The sequence below is a fragment of the Bombus flavifrons genome, chromosome 18 (genome assembly GCF_040668555.2).
Source record: "Bombus flavifrons isolate JBK064 chromosome 18, iyBomFlav1_principal, whole genome shotgun sequence".
NCBI lineage: Eukaryota > Metazoa > Arthropoda > Insecta > Hymenoptera > Apidae > Bombus > Bombus flavifrons.
In genome coordinates this window covers 4,097,310-4,119,120 of record NC_138459.1, presented here as the reverse complement: position 1 = coordinate 4,119,120, position 21,811 = coordinate 4,097,310, and the positions used below count along the sequence as shown (strand labels likewise).

General features: G+C 41.9%; 1 long non-coding RNA gene across 3 annotated transcripts; it reads left to right on the top strand.

The window, feature by feature from the left end:
- The first annotated feature begins 8,751 nt into the window (after window positions 1–8,751).
- On the top strand, window positions 8,752–18,578 carry LOC138189034 (uncharacterized). Of its 3 annotated transcripts, none has more exons than XR_011175803.1 (6): window positions 10,578–10,717; window positions 10,796–11,034; window positions 12,830–12,984; window positions 13,113–13,181; window positions 13,283–14,894; window positions 15,933–18,578. It is a non-coding gene; the product is annotated as an uncharacterized LOC138189034 (long non-coding RNA). The 3 variants fall into 3 exon arrangements; XR_011175805.1 differs by lacking the exon at window positions 15,933–18,578 and adding an exon at window positions 15,364–15,381; XR_011175804.1 differs by lacking the exons at window positions 10,578–10,717; window positions 15,933–18,578 and adding an exon at window positions 8,752–8,898 and having other exon boundaries at window positions 13,283–14,561.
- The last annotated feature ends 3,233 nt before the right edge of the window (window positions 18,579–21,811 follow it).

Below are 21,811 nucleotides of genomic sequence, written 5' to 3'. Positions count from 1 at the left end.
TTCTTACTTCTCAGAAAATAACTTATCAAAATTAAACAATCTTATGGTCTTTTCTTATACGTACTCATCGATTTCATTACAGGGTCGTTATCAGGGCAGAGGATGTTCCATTACCAAACGCGTGTCAGTTGCCGAACAACTTTCTAACGTGCGATTTCAACAGAGGATAGCGAACACCAAATTCTGCATGCAGAATCGTCGCTCTCGCTGAGCCGCAAAGTACTCTTCGGCGAGTGTATTTGATCAGGTAGCATGCGATCGCTGCATCAACCCCGATCAATCTCGTTACAGCGGTTTCTTTCGCGAGACGACCACGAACAGTTTCACTCGAGAGCAGAATCACAAAGCGTGGCAACTTTAGCAGACGCCATTTACGCGCTCGTCGTTCTTTCCAGCTCCCGGCTCACATGCTGACCTCGCTCGGTTTTTCCGACTGGCCTCCGGGCGAAATCCGGCGAACGGTGCATTAACTCTCCAACCCGAGCAGCCTAATGACGCCACCGCGTCCCCATAGGGATCCTACGCTCGTGATTTCTTTCTCGCTGCTTTCTGTTGCCAGTTCGGTCCTGGCTCATCTATCACGCCGCGAAAAAACTCGCTCCTTATATCGTGTCCTTCTCTCCTTTCTACCCGGCTCTACCCGTCCTTCTATTGTCTATTATCGCTTCCCTTGTTTCTTCTGCCTCCTCCACTCTCTGCTTGCAGAGCGAGTTCATTTTTGAAGAAAATTGTACATAAGAATTGACAACATTATACTGAGATTAAAATTCATTTCTTGAGGAGGTTATGTGTAAGCGGTCCATAAGTACTGTATTCAGGGATTTGACAATGTGTTTTCAATTATGTGGAGATTTGCAAGTAGATTCTCGACAACAATTATTGTATAACTCTCATATTCTCTGAAATCACGATTATCCGAAAGGTCGCTGAACCTGGTCTAATATCATTTAAATATAATACCATCGTCGTTTAGGAAAAGTCCGCACCCTCGTAAAACAGAAACTTCGCCGACATCTCTGAAGGCAAACGATCCGCAGTTCCAAACCCCTCCTCTAAATCCATCAACACCAACAATCCCCTGCTCCATGGCAATCTCTCGACCTTTCAACGTTTCTCAAAATATTTCTCGAATCCTAACACAAGTGACAAATATGGTTAAAGGGTGAACGTATCGACCGGATGGCAAGATAGTTGGAAGCGGAAAGGGGAGTAAACGGGATGGTAAAAAGCAAAACGATCCATGAACCGGGCAACAAGACGGTGGCGGACACGACTAGGGGCGAAGACGCTAGAACGAGGCATTTGTCGCGAGTAGAGCAAACACTCGCAACTCCATCAACGTCCCCGAAGTTTCTTTCGGGTGTTGCCTCGGCTACGGTTGTATTCAACGGCACGGAGCGTCGGTGTTCTATCGCTTTTCGGTTTTTGCCTGTCACCCCTGCCCCTCCTAAGCGGCGCGACCGTGCGCTAGCAAACCACTCGTGGCTGCCCCCTCTGGCTGAGAAATGCCGCTACTTTTATTTTGCCGGTTCCCTACGTTAGCGATTTTTCCATCACCGCGGCGAGATATTTCACCGGCAATCTAAGAGTCGCAAATGGAGTCCACAATGAGGCAGAAATGGCTTGGCGCACTGATGGCCCCGGCATTTGTCTTCCCTCTGTTCCTTCCTTCTTTCCTCGTCCTCCTTCCTTTCCCTAGCTCGAGCACGCGTCTCTTTCCCCCCCCCCTCCCGTTGCAACCTACGGTCAGATGACCAGTGCCTTATTCACGCTGCAATTGTTTTCCTTTAATCTTGGCTCGTTTCTTTTTTAATCGAACCATAGGCAAACGTTGATTACATTGGTATACACGGTGTGCGAAGAGTTGGCAGGGTAGAAGAGGATCCGAAGCTCGAGACGAGCATCCTGCCCCAATTAAAATATCCTGATCACCAAAGAGCAGAGAAAAGAATAAAAAGTACGCGATCTCGAGACTCTTCATCTTTTCCAGTTTAACCGACCATCAGCTCAAGTGAACACGCTTATTAACGACATCATTGCGGCCAGCTGCTGGTACAGGGCTATCTTTATGCAAAGAGCGCGTAAGCGTCGAGGAAAAGGGCAGAGGATCGTGGAACGCGGTCGTGCGAGTCAGCGCAGCCATCTCGAGGGCGCCACCGTCCCCGCCATCTTCTCCGCGCCGGGCAATAGCCGCGCAATTATAAGTCCATCAACGGCGAACGAAGCTCCGCGTTTTTCTGACGCCAGCCGCGAGTGCTGAAGAGAAGGAAGAACGACCGCGCAAGCAAGAGGACGCTTTCTACGGTGCTCGGATCGTGTGCGTGGCGCGTACAGCGCTTTGCTCGAAAGAGGCAGAGACCGGTAACGCGGGCATTTCGTGCATCAAAGTCGGTCTGATGCGATTTTAATCGCGGCTACCCCTCCCGCTTTTTCTCCGCCCGCCGCCAAAGGCCTGGACTCTCGGCCGGACCAACCCCTAGCCACCCGGTCCGGTGTAAAACCGATTAATTTCATTCCTCTGCCCCTCGATATCGAAGGAATCTAGCCGCCGGCTGACGACAACCGGCTCCGCGTAATTCATGCCTTCTTGCCATTGTCGCCCTTTCGAATCTAGTCCCCCTATATATTAGCAATTAACCCTTGCAACGATCGAATTTCAGATCACGAGTGAAGGGTTTCTCTGAGTGCAGATTTTTAACGTCTGAAGTATCGATAACTCGAAATAGCGCGAGATGGATCGAATGACAGATAAGATAAGCTAAGAATATCGTTCCTTATCTGTAGGCGAGAGAATGTAATTATTGAACTTTAAAGTAGCGTGTTATTAATGGATCGTTTAAACGGATATCTGATACCGATCGTCCGAGAGATTGTTAGTTATTATCTTTTATTTATTATTGCTTAGTCCGTGCCTTTTGGCTTTGTACGAGCTTTCAGTTTTACATCTTTTTTACCTATTTCGATTCTTATGTATCTACCTCTATTAAATATTATTTAATATTTAATAATATAATAAATAACAATATAATAAAAGTGCAATAGCACTGCCTTAATTATTCTGTCTCTAAATACCATTGCAATCTTCTCTATTATTGCTTTTAGTTCTGTTAAACCTTCTCCAGTCTCGTTTGGTATGTTTTCTGTGTCCTTTGGTCCTTCTTTCATTTTACATAGCCTACATCTTTCTTCTCCCTCTTCTTTCCAGCATTCCCTTGCTTTGGTCTCGTTTCCACATCTAAATCTTGCTAATATTTTTCTGTCCTTCCACTTCATCCTCCCTTCTAAGTATCTTGCTAACTCTTCTTTGGCCATTTTTCTGTAATGTATGTTATATTTGGATTACTTTATTCTTTTCCCCCTCTCTTCTGCTTCCCGAGAGATTATTAGTTTTATTTATCCATTCACTCTTGTTGTTTGACTCCGCCCATTGATATCTGGTATTATAATTAACCATAATCGACCACAACTTCCTTTCGTCTTCTACTTTTTAATCCTAATTTTTCCCAGAAACCTTACATTTTCCAGATAAAAGTAGGACTTTAGTATTCCACCTCTATATTTCCTTCAACAATCTTATCTTCTAGCGAAAGTGTCGTAAAACTAGTTTTAAGCATATAACCTAACTTTCGTTCGAACCATGTATGGTTCTACTTCTGAAGCTTCAAATCTGTACATATTTGAGGTGTATGTGTATTGTCCGTGATAATTGTAGCGCTGGCTGTAGGATGTCGCTGATGAGATACTGCTATTTTTCTTCTAATTTAGATGCGTAGAAGCAAAATCGAACTCGAGTCCCGAACGTTCGTAAGCTATGGCGCTAACCATTGCGCTGTCGTCGTGTCGAGTGGTGGTATTTGCTGTTGAGTGCCGCCACATATTATTGGATAATCGCAGTTAACACGTCGACTGCCACGCGTGTTTTCAAAGAAATCTGCGTCAGGCGACGCGTGCAGCAGTACCAAGCTAGGTGCTCCCATCGATATTTTAGTAACGCGAGTCGCTCAAGCGGTGGTCTCGAGAATCATCTCTCGTTTCGTTTGTTCGCAACGTTAAAACCACTGGCTGTTGTCGAATATAACGAAGGAAAGTGCGGTATAGATCGTTCCGATCAAATGGTTTCTTACGCCACCACAATTGGAAAAGCGATCGAATAGCACGGGAAACTTGGCATTCCACTCCTTCCGCGAATTTCCGTTGCGAACGCTTCGACGGTTTACAAAATTGCAACGAGCAAGAATATAAATATTAGAATATTTGGACGATCGTTAGCTGCGAAATTATTAGGGTTGTCTGAAGATACAAAAATCCTTGTCTTCGACGGAGCCAGCGCAATATCGCCGTTCGGGAAAATGATTCCGGGAGAAGCATTAGACGCGCGTGCAAACTATGTTGTGCGAATGAAAGACGTGGAATGGAGCGAACAAAGGCACGAAAGAATTTGAAGAAAACAACAACTTACTGTCCAAATTGTGCCGACCGACCTCGGCTGTGCATAGAACGCTTCAAAGTTTCACGTTCTAAATAATTTTCTTAATAAACCATTTTCGTCTTACTTTTATAACAATCCCACAGTTTTATTATTGTGCAACATCTTTTCAAATGCCTACGACGATCCCCCGCAAGTAGTGAAATAAGCGACACCCGAATATGGGTTACGCGGCCCGAGCAGAAACTTTGCCGACACCCGAATGCGGCAGTCGTGGTGGCAGTCAACGTGTTAAAAGATATACTTTCACTCATCCACCGAAATTCCTCAGACAGCAGCTAACGGTGCTTATCGGCGGACGCAAAAAGGGTGAAGCTGGGGTACGAAGTAAACGCGGAAGGTCTGTATAAGTTTGTGGAAAGGACAGGCGGAGTGTCAGCGGCAGACTGAGACTATGGGCAGCCGACATAAATATGCATGTCTCCGCGGGCCCATGGTTCATGTGCCGGTGATCGTTATATCTCCATCTGACCGGAGACTGGAAGAGCCAGCCAGGGGGTTGGTGGTCCGGTAATACATTCAAAGTTGAATGTAGGGACTGTAGGGACAGAGAAAAGGGGGATGGAGGATCGTCCAGCCCTGTACGTGGGAGTAGGAGAGGGCAAAACGGGGTGGTGAAGTAGGTGGACGCAGAAGAGGCGAAGCAAGAGGGAGCCAGCTAGCGCGGCGAGGACGACGGAGGGGGAGGTTTCTCGTGTTTCATTTCCTGAGCTCCTATATAACTTTGTGCTCAACTCGACACCAGATTAATAACGGCCCCACCTATCCTATTCTATCCCAAGCCGAACAAGTTCGTGCTGTGTGTAGACTCTGTGTGCCGTGCGCTCGCGATGTCTACCTCATATCGTTTCTCTCTTCTCCCTCTTTCTTCTGCTTTCTCAACCCCTAAGCGTATTAGTTCCATCTCCCTCTGTTTTTCTGTATCTCTGTTTCTCTAGCCGGCGCACACCTTTTCGCGCGACGGATGCACGACATGCTTGAAAATTCTGTCCATGTTACAGATGCTGCACGAGAACGACGGCACGCCCTGACAAACCGATGCGCTGAAAACTTGGCAGCGGCTGACCGATGCAACTCGTACGCCGAACCGGGGTAATCGTATTTCATATCGCCATGGCCAACCTGTTATTTGTTCGTCGGCCTCCACCGACCGCTACGCACCGCGGGAGAATATGCAGCTTATTCCATCTATATTTTCTCTTCTTTTCTTTCTTCTTTCGTCCATTGAAAGGTAGCAAGCAAACAGCGATGAAGGAACAGCGTACAGAGTTGCCAGGTTCGCGGTACCTGAAGTATCTGGTGTTTGTTTCCCTAAGCTGACGTTACGTCAGTTGCAATTCTTCAGGTCGACTTTCGACAAGTAACAACGAGGGCGAAGAGATAGAGTCAGAAGAGGGAAAAGGAATTAGGAACATTAGCTACAATTCGTAGAAATGCAAAATAATTAATATTCACTAAGTGTATCGTCGTTGTTGCAACAATTTTTCGGTTATCTTAATTTAAGACTGTTGAGGTTATTACATGTATAAACAGAGAAACGCGTCGATAAAGTAGAAAATATATTTTAATACGGAAGTGTAAGTACAAGTAGGAATATAATTTGAATTGGTTCCGATCCGCACGCTAGTGTCACACGCTCGAGAAGGCCACCCGCTCAGAAACAGTAATCATTTAGACGAACATCTTGCATGTCATAGCTATCGAAATAATAACCAAACAGTAACGGAATAGCCGCCTCTGATATACATCCGACGATAACCCCTCCAAAGGGACTAAAACCTCAATATAAAAACCCTGCTAAATTAGCGCTCAAGACCTCATTCTGTTGTAACACTTTGAACCGTCACTCTGTTGGATTTATATAATAAAAATTCCATCATTTTATACGAAGTTCAATCTCTTCACTTTATCGTGAAACGTTGGAACTGCGACGCGAGCAGATCACCGGCGATCTATCGGTTTCGCGATTTCTTGTGTCTCCGACGTGACACTAGCAGTGTAACCCTATAACTGAAAACTCCGAAGCTATCGTCGCCTGTCTACTGTCTATGGTCTGCCTGTTATTAAATATAGGTTTGGGGTTGATATTTAATAGATTCACACAGATTGAATTTTACTTTCTATATTTCACCACCTCGTACAAAACGTCTGAACACACCGGACACACTTAGATAATTAACACGTGGTCGACTACTAAGACAAAAGAGCGTCGTTAGGAATCGTACCAACTTAGCTTGTAGGAACTAGCGATCATACCAACTTAATGTTTCTCAACACTGCCTTCGCCCCAGTCTATTGTTTATACGCTGTCAATGGCTTCAGTGCTCGAGGAAACTAAAAGGACCAGATGTAGAGTTTTCTTAGAAGCGGTAACCACTTCAACAAGGACCAATTATGTGAAAAATTATACCATATCCGAGATTTTCTCCGGAGTGTAATCACAGGATAAGCTTCTCATGCGATCACGTGCGCTGTTCCATCTAGCTAACCCAAACTTAGCCGTATCGGACTCGATTATTTTACGCCGGACGATTGTTATTATTTTGATCGTTGTTTTCTTAAATTGCAACTAATAATCGGAATTTTGAGTGGCGATTTTCAATTGAACACACGTTTCACAGATTTTCTAACGCGTTCCACCCTCTAAATCTTGGACTGTGCGTCACAGTGCGCAACAAATCCGCGGCAGGTATTCTTTTTTCTCATGGTGGCAGATCACCGCCACTGATTCGGCTTCATGAGCATGATGGTCGCCTCGCGTGCCAAGATAAATGTACCGCAGACACGTTATTACCTATCGGTACGTGGCGCCGGCCCACTGAAACACGTCATATCGTAGGCAGATGTATGGAAGCGGTGTTCAAAGAATACTCATCTACCTGGAGTATGTATGCGAACCAGGATCGGGCGCGCTCGCGCGGACACGCGACGTGGCTAGGATATTCTGGTAATGCGTATTTGATTACGACCACCGGACACTCTCCGTTCCTGTTTACGTCGTGTTTGCCCGACTGCTTTAATAGAATTGGGCTTGATCGTGCCTGATGCTCGTCCTGTCAACTTTGCCCCGTCAACAGATAGTGTACTTGTTTATATATTGCCGCTGATACTTGATATTTTACGGAGTAGATCAATCTAGGATTTGTATAAATCGTTTAGATACTTTGTTCAACGCTAAAACTACCACAGCAGTCAAATTGGCTGATTTTACAATTTTATTTTAAAATTCCTACTTCGTGTTATATTTTTTTCCGCAATGATGTAATGATTTTTGCAACGATAACTAAAAGAATAATATAATGAATTTTATTTTGTTTTTTAGGTATTCAAATTGAAGATAATTTTGTATCAAGGCTACTCGTACCAATACAAGTCGAAATGACCGGTGCTTGTCAAAGTGTAAAAGGGTCCTGCAATCTGTTCATCGAACCTCAATTAACCAGTTTCCTCGTTTTCCACAACTTGCCACTCGTTTTTTCAATTTTTACCACGTATCAGGAAAATTCCGGAAATGATTGGTTCTACAGCTTTATAAATGTGTCGACTGTATATTTATATCAGAGCCGGCCCCGCGGTCCACGAAAATCACCCAATTAAAAAACAGCGATTTTGATTAACTTTTTACAGATTCATTAAAGAAGTGAAAAAAATCATCGAAGTTCAGTGTAACTCCATAAAGTGCTCATATTCTGGAAACTACTTTAGATAAAAAAATAAAGATGCTTTCAGAGAAATGTACTTTTCAGAGAAATTAAACTACATCAATAGCTTTTTGCAAAAGTCACACATGATTACAGATTTCCTACTTTCGTTGAATTTTTTGCCCCTTGAAAGCGAATTATGCATGCGAAAAAATATTACTTGGATTTGTTTAAAAAACTGCTTATAAACAATATATAATATGTAACAGCATTTGTAAGTAAATAATTCCTCGTTGTAAAATTTAAGCGTAGCATTTGAATGTGCATTCAGGCCCCGCAAAAGGTCACGCCGGCCCTGATTTATATATTTCATGGTGAATATCTTTATATAAATTTGTAGTATAGTGGACGAAAAGCCTAAGAGATACCGGGCGAACTATAGACAATGTCGCGAAAAAGCCTAAGTTTCGACAGGCCCAACAATGTATCTTTGATCCTCCTATCGAATAATTATAATGGCCTGCGTGATCTTGGCCATGGGCGGTTGCGGAACACGTGTGTGGTGGGGCTAAGACAAAAGACAAAAGACAGAGAGATGCTAAGTGAAACAGACGAATTAACAGTCAGTGTTAGTTGAGAAGTCAGAGAGTGTAAATCGAGAAGTCAGGGAGTGCGAATTGCGTTGTCGAGAGAGTGTGGTCCGCGTGAGAGAGAGCGTTGGAACCGTAGTGGCGAGAGTTGCAAATCAACTATTTAGTTGTCTTAATTGTAGTACGTCATTGTATTTAGTTCATGTTAAATAACCATCGTTTCCTGTTTAACCAACTTCTGTTTAATCCATTGTAAATAAACTAATTGTAGTAAAGATGCTACAAATTATACAAATATTTATATTATATTATTATATTCATAAGTATAAATTGTAGTAAAGATCCTACAAATTATACAAATATTTATATTACATTATTATATTCATAAGTATAAAACTAATTGTAGTAAATATCCTACAAATTATACAAATATTTGTCGAAGTCAGGTTGGACTTTCGGGGCGTACGATGATCCTTTACTTACTTTACCATTGCGGATGTAGCTAATGTTGATTGGTACGAATATGGACACTACATGAGGCTATGAGTCGTAGCAGCGATGGTCGAGATGATGGTGACAACGAGTTCAGGTTCGATAACGAATCCACGGTCCACGGGATGACAATTACCAGCGTGATACATGATGCGGATAACTGTCTCAATAACTCAATCAGCAATGCGCCCAACGACTGACTAACTAACTATCTGCGTAACTCCCTCAATCCAAAAGAAACTGCCCTTATATACTCCTGTTCCCACTTCTCGGGTCAATCTTTGTTCTTAATGAGGGCCATATAATCATTCCATACCTTTGTCAAGTACACGTCCCTCCAGTGACAGTGGCTACGTCTAGTGACCCGCTATGTCACTTCGAGCCCGAACCTATCGTCATAAAGCCAGATTGAAACATTAGAACTATTTCTTATCTTTATTACTTAAGTGTAGCTATAGTAAAAGTCTGGACTAGGGTATTGGGGTTTTCCCAACATTCCAGCCAGGAAATCCTGATGTTCTTTCATCTCCGACATATTTATATTACATTATTATATTCATAAGTATAAACTAATTGTAGTAAATATCCTGCAAATTATACAAATATTTATATTACATTATTATATTGATAAGTTACACAAGTCAGTATTTATCTTTGATAATATACATACACATTATTATTTACATATATACCAATTTACATATATATTATCATAGATATTATTTGACATAAATATATTTGATGGCAGCATATATGTATCTTCAAAGTGGAAGATGTTAATTAATCATTCAAAAATGTACGGCTATATGATTAATACTTGCCACTTTATATGACAACAAAGGGACCAGCTAATATATCACCAAGATCGCTGAAAAATTCATGTTATTTGAACCATAAACTACATGAAACATTAGATGTACCGACATATACGTAACTTATGAATATAATAATGTACGATCTTTACTACAATTAGTTTACTTACAATAAATAGATTAAACAGATGTTGATTAAACAGAAAACGATGGTTGTTTAACGTGAACTAATCACAATAACATATTATAATTAAGACAACTCTCAACTCACAATGACTGTTAATTCGTTTTTGTTCCTTAGCAACTCCTTGTCTTTTGTCTTACCCCCACCACGTACGTGTTCCGTAGCCGCTTGTTTATAATTCGCCCGACACCCCCAGGCCCCTCGTCCACGATACTACGATAACGTAATTTGTATTGTAAAATTTGTATGATTTTAATAAAGTAATTCTAAGTATAAAACTGTTCGCATCGATAAGATTAAGCGATATCGTGACAAAGTAGCCTAGCGAAATGACAGCTTAACACAGTTAATATTGTTGAGAAACATTAAGTTGGTATGATCGCTAGTTCCTATAAGCTAAGTTGGTACGACTCCTAATGACGCTCTTTTGTCTTAATAGTCGACCACGTGTTAATTATCTAAGTGAATTCGGTGTGTTCAGACGTTTTGCACGAGGTGGTGAAATATAGAAAGTAAAATTCAATCTGTGTGGATCTATTAAATATCAACCAAAACTTACATTTAATAACAAATATTTTAAAATTCGGTAGAAAATCGAATGGAGAAATCGCAATGGCCATCGTCCATCAAAGAACCATCGAATCGACGTGCGCGAGGCATCATAGACGTCGCTGGGATCGAACGTGCCAGGACACAAGGGCGATAATGATGATGACGTCGGCGGTCATTACCTCGGAAGCGTACCGCCCATTTTGTTTCTTTCGCCACCGCGTTTTAAAAGAAGGTAGCAACGAACGACGAACGAGTCTTGGGCTGGATCGGCCAAAGGGTACGTTATTCCCCCGTTCGAGATTGATCGCTCGAAATGAAATATTTAATTCACAGGCCTGCTCCTATAGGCGCTGCTCGCCGCTGCCCAATGACAAACGCGTTACAAAATATTTTTAGATTACCAGGCCAGCCGATTTATGGCCATATTAACCGACGGTATTCCTCGCCGTCGTCGGCCTGCCGATATTAACACGTACGAAAGTGAATTACCGCGCATCAACATGCATTCTTAAACATATTCCCTTCGACGTGTAAAGTATGGCACTCCATTAGTGGCTAAATCGTACGCTCGAATCCAAGCCAGTATCCCTTCTCTCGTAACATTACGTTTTATTCGTAGCCCGGTGTCCATTTGTGTACCCGATATCTTCGATTCTTCGTGAAAAGCAGCATGTTTTGTGCTCACAGTGAATCGATCGAATCGACGACCAGTGTATTTAAGGACCGAGTATTCGCGAAATCAGCTACACGTGGGACTGGCTCGCAGATCCAACACAGTAGCAGCCCGAAGACGGATGGCCGCCATTATTCCGGATATACTAACAGATGAGTGCGCTTATTAATTTAATTGGTCGCCGTTACAAGCAATGCGTAGCTAATTAAACTCGTATGAAAATAAATACACGACGACATCGGAGAATTGCGAATTTAGGCGATCGTTGGCTTCGAAGTATGGGCCTGAAAATGTTCTGTCGAGGATTTTATATTAGTTTTCAGAAAAATCGAAATATTCTACGTTGTAGAATTGCAGTTAAAAAATCGAACGACTTCTTGATGAACTTTCTCGGTAGCCATTGGCGCGTTTAAAATCGCTGTGGTACAAAATTTCCAGGACCCTCTGATCCCCTGCTTCGTAGCCCGAGCGATATTAATTGGCCGATCATCGACAGCCCTGCCACCCCAAAGCCGAACGATTCGTCGAAAAAGCGAACGCAGCCAACGGCACCGGTTCTCGGTTGCGCAAAACAGCTCATCAAACATCCATAACGACAGCTACAGGAAAACGGGGCAACCCTTTACGCTCTCACCCTCTTGCCTGCTGCTTCTCTCTCGCGGCTTACCCCTACTCCGTGTGTACATACTCGACACGATGTTTTAGTTCTCGACAGTCGAACTCGGCCAAACCTCCGACAAGGGCTCCGCTAATGAATTTGGAAAGTGTAATCAGTAGCGCAGCTACTGGCAGGGGATGCTGGTAGCGGAGGAGAAAGGCAGGGGAGGGAGGGGATAACTTCAGGGTCGAGGAGCCGGCGAAATCGTCGGTGGAGAAACGAGGAACAAGGAGAAGCAGAGCCACGGCACCGTATCAGAACCGGAGGGAGGAAAGAGGGATGAAAGAGGGCGGATGTGACGCGGAATGATGGAGCGCGGACCGTGGAGAAAAATGAGAGTGGCGGAAAGGCGAGGGTGGAGGGACGCTGATGGATCGGCGCTCCTCCCTCCGTTGCACCCTCTCGCGGCTCTCTCACGCCCGACCGTCCCTGGGCTCCCACCCCCGTCAGCCACCCTCCACGTTCAGGTTCGCGCTCCCAGGGGTGGAAAAGCCCCGCAATATTACTCATAGTCGGTGGGCCTCGTCCTACCACGTCCTTCACCCTCTTCCTCTATTTTCCACCGTCTCTTTCTATTTTCCTCTCCTCCTGCTTCCGCGCTTTCATCTCTGTCCCCTTTTCTTTCTTCCTAGTCTTTCTTACGTTCACTTCTCTTTTTCATGCTCTTTATAATTTCCTTGATTTTGCTAGATGTTTGATGTTTGTTGTATATAATGACGGAGAGTTGACTGTTTGAATTAGGATCAGTGGAAATTGTACGCAATGCTCGTAATACTACGTCGACAGGTTATGTTACGTTAGCTCAGTGTGAGTGTTATCTGTACACATATACTGAGCGTTGTGGACGTTAGGACAAGTGGATGCTCCATTCCAGATCTGCTCTACGCGATTCGTACGTAAAGAAATTATTATCACCATGTTTTTATCGACTTCATAACTTTATTTGAAATATTTATTTGTTGTTGTGTATATTACTTTATACATTTCTTGAATTATTTACTAATATCATTTCTCTATTTTCCAGGTATTCCATGTTATTGAATTCCCTCACAAATATAATAAGAATCGTATTTTCTTAAATCTTGACACAAAGGTAATTCTGGGAATTAATATTATCCTGCTAATATGTTATACATTGTTTATTTTTAAATTGCTCGACATTTTTCTTATATATCACAATCTTATTATACACAGCGTGCCTGTAACCCATCCTGACAGCATCCTGAAGCAGGAGCTCCACGGAAATTATTTATTCATACTCGATCTTCCACGACTAACCACGCTTGCCGCAACCCTCGTGGTGAAACGTGCAGGGGTCGGAGGTTTATCGAAACAGTTTCCAGTTGCTGCTCAATAATATCGAACATCGAACCGAAGCCACGATAACGTGAAAATTAGCACCTCGTCGTAGGGGCTTAAACTTATCGTGTTCTTTGGATTCTTTTACATCCATTTGTTAATCAATTTATTAAATTGGAGAAAATTGATACTACTTGAAAGATAAACAATTTTGTTGACACAAAAGTGAAATTAAAAGGTAAAAATTAGGGTATAGTAAAATAAAATAGCAACTTTGAAATTATTATCGATCAATGTTTAAATCAGAAAAATTCGATTGTGAATGCGAAGCACTCGACTTGTTACTACTCTCATTTTCCAATTTAACGTAACGTAATTGAACGAGATTGTTATCGATGAATCTACATTTTATCGGCATGTACATCGATTTGGTATACAAAATGGGGACTATTTGCATGCGACAAATACGAGGATACATATAATCAGTCGGACGTTTCATGATGTTATGTTAAACAATTTTCTGGCAAAGCCAGTGCATTTAGTCTAAGATATATATTGACAAATGCGTGGATATTTCCGGTAAATATTGCATTTTCCACGAGGCTAAACAACCAGCATATGCACGTTGCAATTTCGTCGATGTATATACCAACGACTGAATCTGTTAGGCAAGGACTCACCAACAAATCCGTATATTTATTTGTTGTGTCTGATGCAAAACCCATACGTTTTGCGTCCACCTTTTTTGATCCGATAAATTATAAGCTTGCGTTGCAGCGGATTCCTGTCAGCTCCGTGACACGTTTGCCAAACCGGTGATTGGTCAACGGGTATCGGTTGGAAATTACTCGTCACACTCGACGTCTGATCTTTTTCTCTCATACCCACTAGATCCATCAAAGAAATCATATCAATTTTAATTTCTCCTCGAATTTCATATCCACTAACGCACAAATTTTTCCTCCATCTAACAGTGAAAGTGATTAAATTAAAAAAAAAAAGCAATTAAAAATGAAAGTAGATTTGATGTATTCTTTGTAAAATATTACATTTATGATAAAGTAATTGAACTGTTGAACAATCAGAGTATCAGATATGTTCATTTATAATGTCAATATATTTGCCCGAAAAGTGTCTTTCTTTCGCAAACGCGTACAAACGTGAAAGCAAGTCTGTGAAACGTCGCGCTGTTTATCTCAACAGAACAAAACGTTTGAAAAGTATTACGTTGTCCGAAAAGCGTCTTTCTTTTACAAACACGTCTTTTATAACGATGTATATTTATAGAAACGTGAAACATAATCTGTCGAACATTGTGATCTTTATTTTGATTGAACTATTGGGATATGTATAATTTTATGTGCTAGACTAGGTTAGCTGCGTAGTAGCGATACTTGTATGTGAATATCAGTGTGTGGAAGTATGTGTGTGCGTGGCATCTCGAAAACAAAGAAATGTAAACTGTTCAGTTAACGGTTTGGTATCGAAAAAGGTATGACGCGTGCAAGTGTGTATCGATGAATATCTTTGAAATCGTTTATCAAATAAATATATAACTATTCTAATATAAATTCTAAGTGTAAATTTAGTGTTCCTATGCCATTATTTCGGCTGTTAAGATCCAAAATTCTCAACAAGAACAAAATGGATCATACGTCATTCGATAAAATAATATAAAACGAAAATGTTGTGCGTCCATTATTTCCTCATAAAACGAAGGAAACTTTTCGGGTTACCCAATATTCGAAGAGTACTAAGACTAAAAGTATTTTGTTTTTTAATGAAGATTATATTATTTATATTGTAGGAGATTTGGTTATGAATTTTCAAGTCTTTATAAGAATATACACTAAAGTATTTGAATATATTCGTTGCATTGACATATACGTTACACCACGTCATTGCGATTATGTAACAATAAATAACATCGTGCTACTATCACAACCGGTGTATTTTTAGTTCTCGCGTGTTTCAAGAAATCTCATTGGGCAATTGAACAAACCAATGGAGAAGAATCGTTAGAATAATCATCGTTGCTCAAAGTAGAGGCATTTCTCGTGAAGAAAATGCGCAGTTTCAGGGGTGAGACAGGTAAATACAGATGTATTTTATTAGCATCGAATGTATTATTATTTAGAATAGTTTTTACAGATTAGAGATCCTTTTCCATCCAACTCTTCGTTTACTCTGATGTATATGTTGTCCGAAAAGTGTCTTTCTTTTGCAAACGTGTTTCTTACAACAGTGAACCTTCGTACAAACGCAAAACCAAATCTGTGAAACCAAGTCGCGGTGTTTATCTCAACAGAACAAAATCGATCGTACGTAATTCGAGAAAATAATATAAAACGTCTATTAAAACGAAAGAAACTTTTCGGACAACCTGATACATTACTATATAACTTTCTTAATACTTTTCAAGATATTCTTTCAAGTGAAACCAACCGATAAGAGTCGTTTCATTGTTTGTCATAGGAATCGTAGTAACCCAACCTCACTGATTATGTCAATCCTAACCTAACTCTAATAACATTACAATTCACAGAGGAACTTCCATCAGCAAGAAACTCTGTAACATTAAACGCAGCTCTAAGATCCTCCAAAGTGCATACTCCATGGAGCACACTGCGGAACGACGATCGCTGTCACACGCGAAGGTGGGAAATCCTGTTGGAACGCAAACAAGCGTTGGAGATTTCGTTGGACGATTCGAACACAGCGGCGACATTCACAAGCGATCCATCCGAGGTTGGCTTCAATACGAAAACTGTCGGTGTCAGAAGTGGGTTGGCGAGGGTTCGGGGAAGAGGAGAAGGAGGCTCGTCTGGCAGGTACTATCGGGCGGCAGCCGAGACTGAGCTTTTGCACGGTTAGCGCGATTCGGATGGCGGCGCCACGAACCGCCATTACTCAACTATTCACTCGGTAACGCAATCATACGTCACAAAGGCCTTTCATTTGCAAGCGCATTGTGGAAACCCGGCGATATTAATTGCCGCGGCTCGTTACCCTCTCCAGCCCTTCCCCCAGCGTGCTGCCACCGCCACCCCTCGTTCCAGCCACCCTCCGCCGAAAGCCCTCCGCCACCACGTGAACCAGGGCCACGGCTATTCCCCGTATTACGTATTCCGGTGCCATGCTCTGTCCTGCGTTGCCAGCCGACAACCCTCGCTTCCGACCTGCGTTTCAACCCCCAACCCCCCACACACCGCGGCACCACGCTCTTTCTAAAGCATTCTTGCGCCTGACAAATACGTCGTCCGAGGACAACGCGAGCGTAGAACGTGACTGCTGCCTTTCCGCTGCCGCGCTACGTTCGCGAATATTAATTTTTTGCCGCGATCTGCTAGGGGAACATGTCTAGCGGCGGATGAAGCAGGACAGCGGGAATGGAGGTTGTTGCTTTCTTGAAATTTTCACAGCACTTTTACCAAGGGTCGGACAGAATTATTGCTAGCTGTTTTATTTGAAGACTATTGAGGCGAGTAGTGGGAAAGCTATGGACACAGTTTCATCGCGTTCTTTTTATTATCGTTTTGCATTAGGATTACATTAGTGATTTTTGTTTACGATTTTAATGTTATTTTAATGTTATTGTATATCGTAGACGATTAATGTGAGGAATTCGCTTGAGGAAAATACTAGGATTATTTTGTAGAGAATTGGTCTGTGGTTTAAATGATGAGATAACTTGATGTTGAAGTCGTTAAATATATTTAAAAATAATTCATAAATACAGAGAATGTTCGCTAAGATGCTCGGTAATTAATTAATTAATTCGCGGTAAGACTGTGTATTAATTGCTATTAACCCCTTAACCTACAACTACGGGCATAGCCCGTAGTACAATGATCGGACCAAACGTAAATATTGCGGGCATTCTCGAACGTAAATCGTAGGTTAAGGGGTTAAAATTGCTCGAGGCTGAGACTGAAAAACTGGTCACCTTACGATGATTTAAATTCGTCTTTGTTTGACGCTTGCACGTAGCGGCGACATTGTTTTGCCACGAGTTTATTTACTATTTCATTATGTACAACCTAACGATGTTGATACTCCGAGGCAAAACAACAACGTGATTTCGTTTTGTCAATCTTTTCTCACAATAAATATTTTTATCTTTGTACACGTATCATTATTATTTTTTCTTTCATGCATGATCGCATGATGTATCCTATTTAGCATACGAATCGTTAAAAATCAAACGTTTCATATTTAACAAGCTAATATTAATTCCGAAACAAATGATCGTAGGAATTCGATGAATTATACGGCCAGTGACTAGTCGTAACTGAAATTCTACCCAGTTAGCTGCAAAACGATCAGTTACGTCACGAGCACCATCGAAGCACTCTCTTCTGGAAAACGTCGAAAACACAGGCGTAGAACCCAACCTAACCTCCACACGAACGCGACCAGCCAGCGATTTCATCGTTGCGTCGCGTAGTTCTCCGCTGCGAGGCATAAAGCAATCACACGCAGAGGATCCTATTTGCATGCAACGGTAGGTTGCAGCGGCCGGAACAATTTCGAAATTCGCGTCGAATTTTTCAATTGTCTCCCCATACCAGATCGATCCTTTTCCCGCGAAACGATATTTCTTTTTGTATTTTCTTTCTTCTTCTCGTGGTGACGCGAACGCCGTAACGTTTATTAGATCCTGTCGCGTTACGGACGTTCTTCATATCGTGTATTCTATTTCCGAGGCTGCCTGGTGTCCCGTGCTGACACCAGCAGTCTCGTTTATGCAAACTTCTCGCGCGCGTCGAGAGTTTCTGAAGCACACTCGCGTGTGCCAAATACAAGCAGCAAGGTTAGGACAATAGAGTGGATCGCGCGCAGCCTGCACCAGATACACGTTGGGCAAGAAGAATGTTGGAAGCGGTCGAGTGCACCCCTGACCGCCCCCTTTTTCGCCGCGTTAAAAACATTGTACCCCGTCGGGAATTATTGCGTACTTACCCGGCTGTAATTACATGTTCATGGTAATACAATGGCGTAAGAGGACTCTTTTGAATATTTTTTGTATACCAGTAGAATAGAAATTTATCCATGTGAAGAATATATGATTTATTTTTGCTGTACGAAGAATTAACAATCACGTGGAAGGTTAACGTGGATGTATAGTTGGACAGAAAATTCAAAGGATTGTCTTTATCGGTGTCTAAAGTACTGATTAACACTTTGACTGCCACGTGGGTCATATATGAATAATAAAAATACTCCCGTGTCGTCCTCAGCGTAACATGTGATTTCTGTGTGGCAGTAAAAATGTTAAGAAAAACTCGAATTGTCAAATATAATACTATAAATGTTACGTCTTAACTCAATTCCATTGCTTAACTTGTTACGTCTCCAGTTCACTTCCCTTTCAACAAACAAAAAGATTTTTAACGTTCTGAGAACATCTTTACGCATAACATTGCAATGTGAAATGGCATATTAATAACGACTTTATAAAAATTTTTTAAGGATAGAAAAATATGATTAAGTTGGAAGTAACGCAAAGAACGCGGCATAGATGCCATGCTGTAGTTGGATGCAGAACATTACATAAAATTATATAATCAGTGTAAGATACTTTGTACCGCGATAGTTCTAAAGGAAATTTCCCAGAATTACGAAATCGAAGCGAGAAAGTCGATGACGCAGTCAATAAATGTTTCCCGTAGAAATTATTGCTAAAGGAACTCTATTTCCTAACAAAATTACTTTAAACGATACGTTTTATAATTCTACGTATAATTTACGTAAGTAACATTTCATTCACAAGCGTATGGCGAGTAATCAGTTTAGAAAAAGAGGAAGACGACTGGAATTTAAAATACAAAGCGAGCAAAGGATCGTTGCAAAGGGTTAAAAAGTACATAGTGACGAGATCGATTCCGTGCTCCAGCTCGTTTTCCATTTATCCGATCCCTCTATTGAGAGCGGTCTCAAAGGAACCGTGCGAGTGACAAATACAAACCCGAAGACATTCCTCCAATGGATGTCATTGATTAATCTTAGCGTATGGATTGCAAGACGGTGAAGTAGGCAGTCAGTCACAGGCACATATACAATATGGCCACGATTTTTCACGTCCACGCTCGGATACGCCGCTTTATCACGCGTGTCGCGAAAAAAACAAACATCGAAATTGGATTACGCTGCGGCGGACGATCGGGCTGCATTATTATACATTAGAAACGTCCGTTCGATACAACGCCGGTTATTTATAATTGATTTTTCTAGACGTCCATGTCCGATAGGTTCCGCTGGTAATTGATGTCTTCAATCTTCCCTCGAACGTAACGCGGTTCTAATCGCTGTTCGATGCACTACCGAGTGTGAAAAGAAGTTGACCGTGTAATTTGTATTTTACTGCGCCGCTCTTCTGCCTGTTTTCAATGAGCGTAATGGCTAAAATTGCCTTTTTTCCATTAGATCGTTTTTTCCTTCTTTTTTCCTTTTCTTTTTTTCTTTTTAAGAAGCACACCGTATACGTTTGTTCAATTTACGCTGAAAGAAGCGTGTAATTTGCTCATCGTAAAAGAATGACGTGTATTCCCATTAGAATGCAACGCCGGTAATTTAATGTTCCAGCGTGTTAGGACTGCAAGCAAGTAGTTGCATAATTCTCTTTGAACTTTCCAGGATTACTGTACTGATGAAAAAACTAAATACGATTCACACAGTGTAATCACGTCGTTATTATAATAAAACTTAGCGAAGCTGTTAAGAACAAGTAACAACGACTACACGAAGCATCGCGAATTAATAAACACGTTCTGTCTCTTCCAAACGAAATGACCAATCGCGTCAGAGAATCAACATTTTGGATTTTACATGCAACGACATCTTCCACCACAGCCTCCAATTAATATGTAAAAATCCGAGCTCGTTCTTAGCGAGGTGTTTCGTCGAGCGGACATGTTCCCGCGAGCTCGGTTATCTCGAGTACAGGGTCGAGACGTGTTCCGCTCATATTCCTGGCCCGTGTTCCCCAGCCCGTGTTCACCGCGTGTCGGAAACCCGTCCCCTTCCACAATCTTCGAGCCTATAAGCGTCACACGGGTCGCGCTTGAAAAATCGACTCGGTCGCCGTGGAAAAACCGCACGCGTGTTTGCCCTGGTCGAATCGGCTCGAATTCGAAACACCGTCTCCGAGAGAGAGAGAAGGAAGAGCGGAAGACGAACACAAACGAGAGAAACGACAGCTGGCCTCCGTTCCAGCGACTCAACGATCCGATGATTTCAGTGTGCGTGTCTTGGACACACTTTTCAGACGAGAAAAAAGCTGATCGCTGACGTTTGATGGATCGCGACTAGGACGCCCTGGACAGAGAGCTACTCTGTTTTTCCACGGTCGTCTCTTCCTGCTGCCGCCTCCCTACCTTATTCTCCGAGGCCTGCCAGATCTTTCTTACGTGGCAGTACAGCGAGAAGAACAAAGACATCAACGCTGATGGATGCGCGAGCGCACCGGCCACGATGCGTGCGCTGTGTATTGTCTTCTGTCTCCCCTAATCGGCTTTCATCCTTCCTCGAGATCAAAAGGGTTCCTAGTATTTTTCTGGAATGTGATTTTCGTGCAGGTTTCAGGGTACTTCTTCTTTACTTTGCAAGGCTATGGGATATTATGGAATATAAAGGGATAGCTATCGAGTTGTGGGGTTAGGTTATCCGATAACTTTTTCTCGTTTTATGAGGAAATAATATACGCACAGTGTTTTTGGTTTTGTTTTATTTCGTCGAATTACGTACGAGCCATTTTGTTCTGTTGAGATAAACAGCGCGACGTTTCACAGACTTGCTTTCACGTTTGTACGAAGGTGCACTATTGTAAAAAACACGTTTGCGAAAAAAGACACTCTCCGGATAACCTAAAAAGTTGTATATCTTTGCATATAGCGTGATTCCTCAACAGTCTATCTATAATGTACAATTCGTTAATTCGTTAATAATATTAGCAAATTATCGCTTGCGCGTGTCTGGACAATTTATAAAACATTTTACAAAATTGTACGACAGAAGTGCACAAATTAATTGCGAATTTTTATGAACGTAACTAAAGAAATAGAAACTAAATTAACGTTTATTTCACCGTTTAAATATTACACCAGGCAATTGTTATTTCGCGAAACCACTAATTATACAATATTACTACTTAACCTCTTAGATACTAGGTTATCCGAAAAGTTTCTTTCGTTTTATGAGGAAATAATAGACGCACAGTGTTTTTGGATTTATATTATTTTGTCCAATTACGTACGATCGACTTTGTTCTGTCGAGATAAACACTCCTATTGTACTAATTTTAACGTTACGCACATGGATGTTTAATTGAATATTCACGACTTTCAAATGCTAAAATCGCCGTGAATGTTTAATTATAGAAGATTTCGATTTATATTCGGGCCTCGTTTTTCGATCTCGGAATGT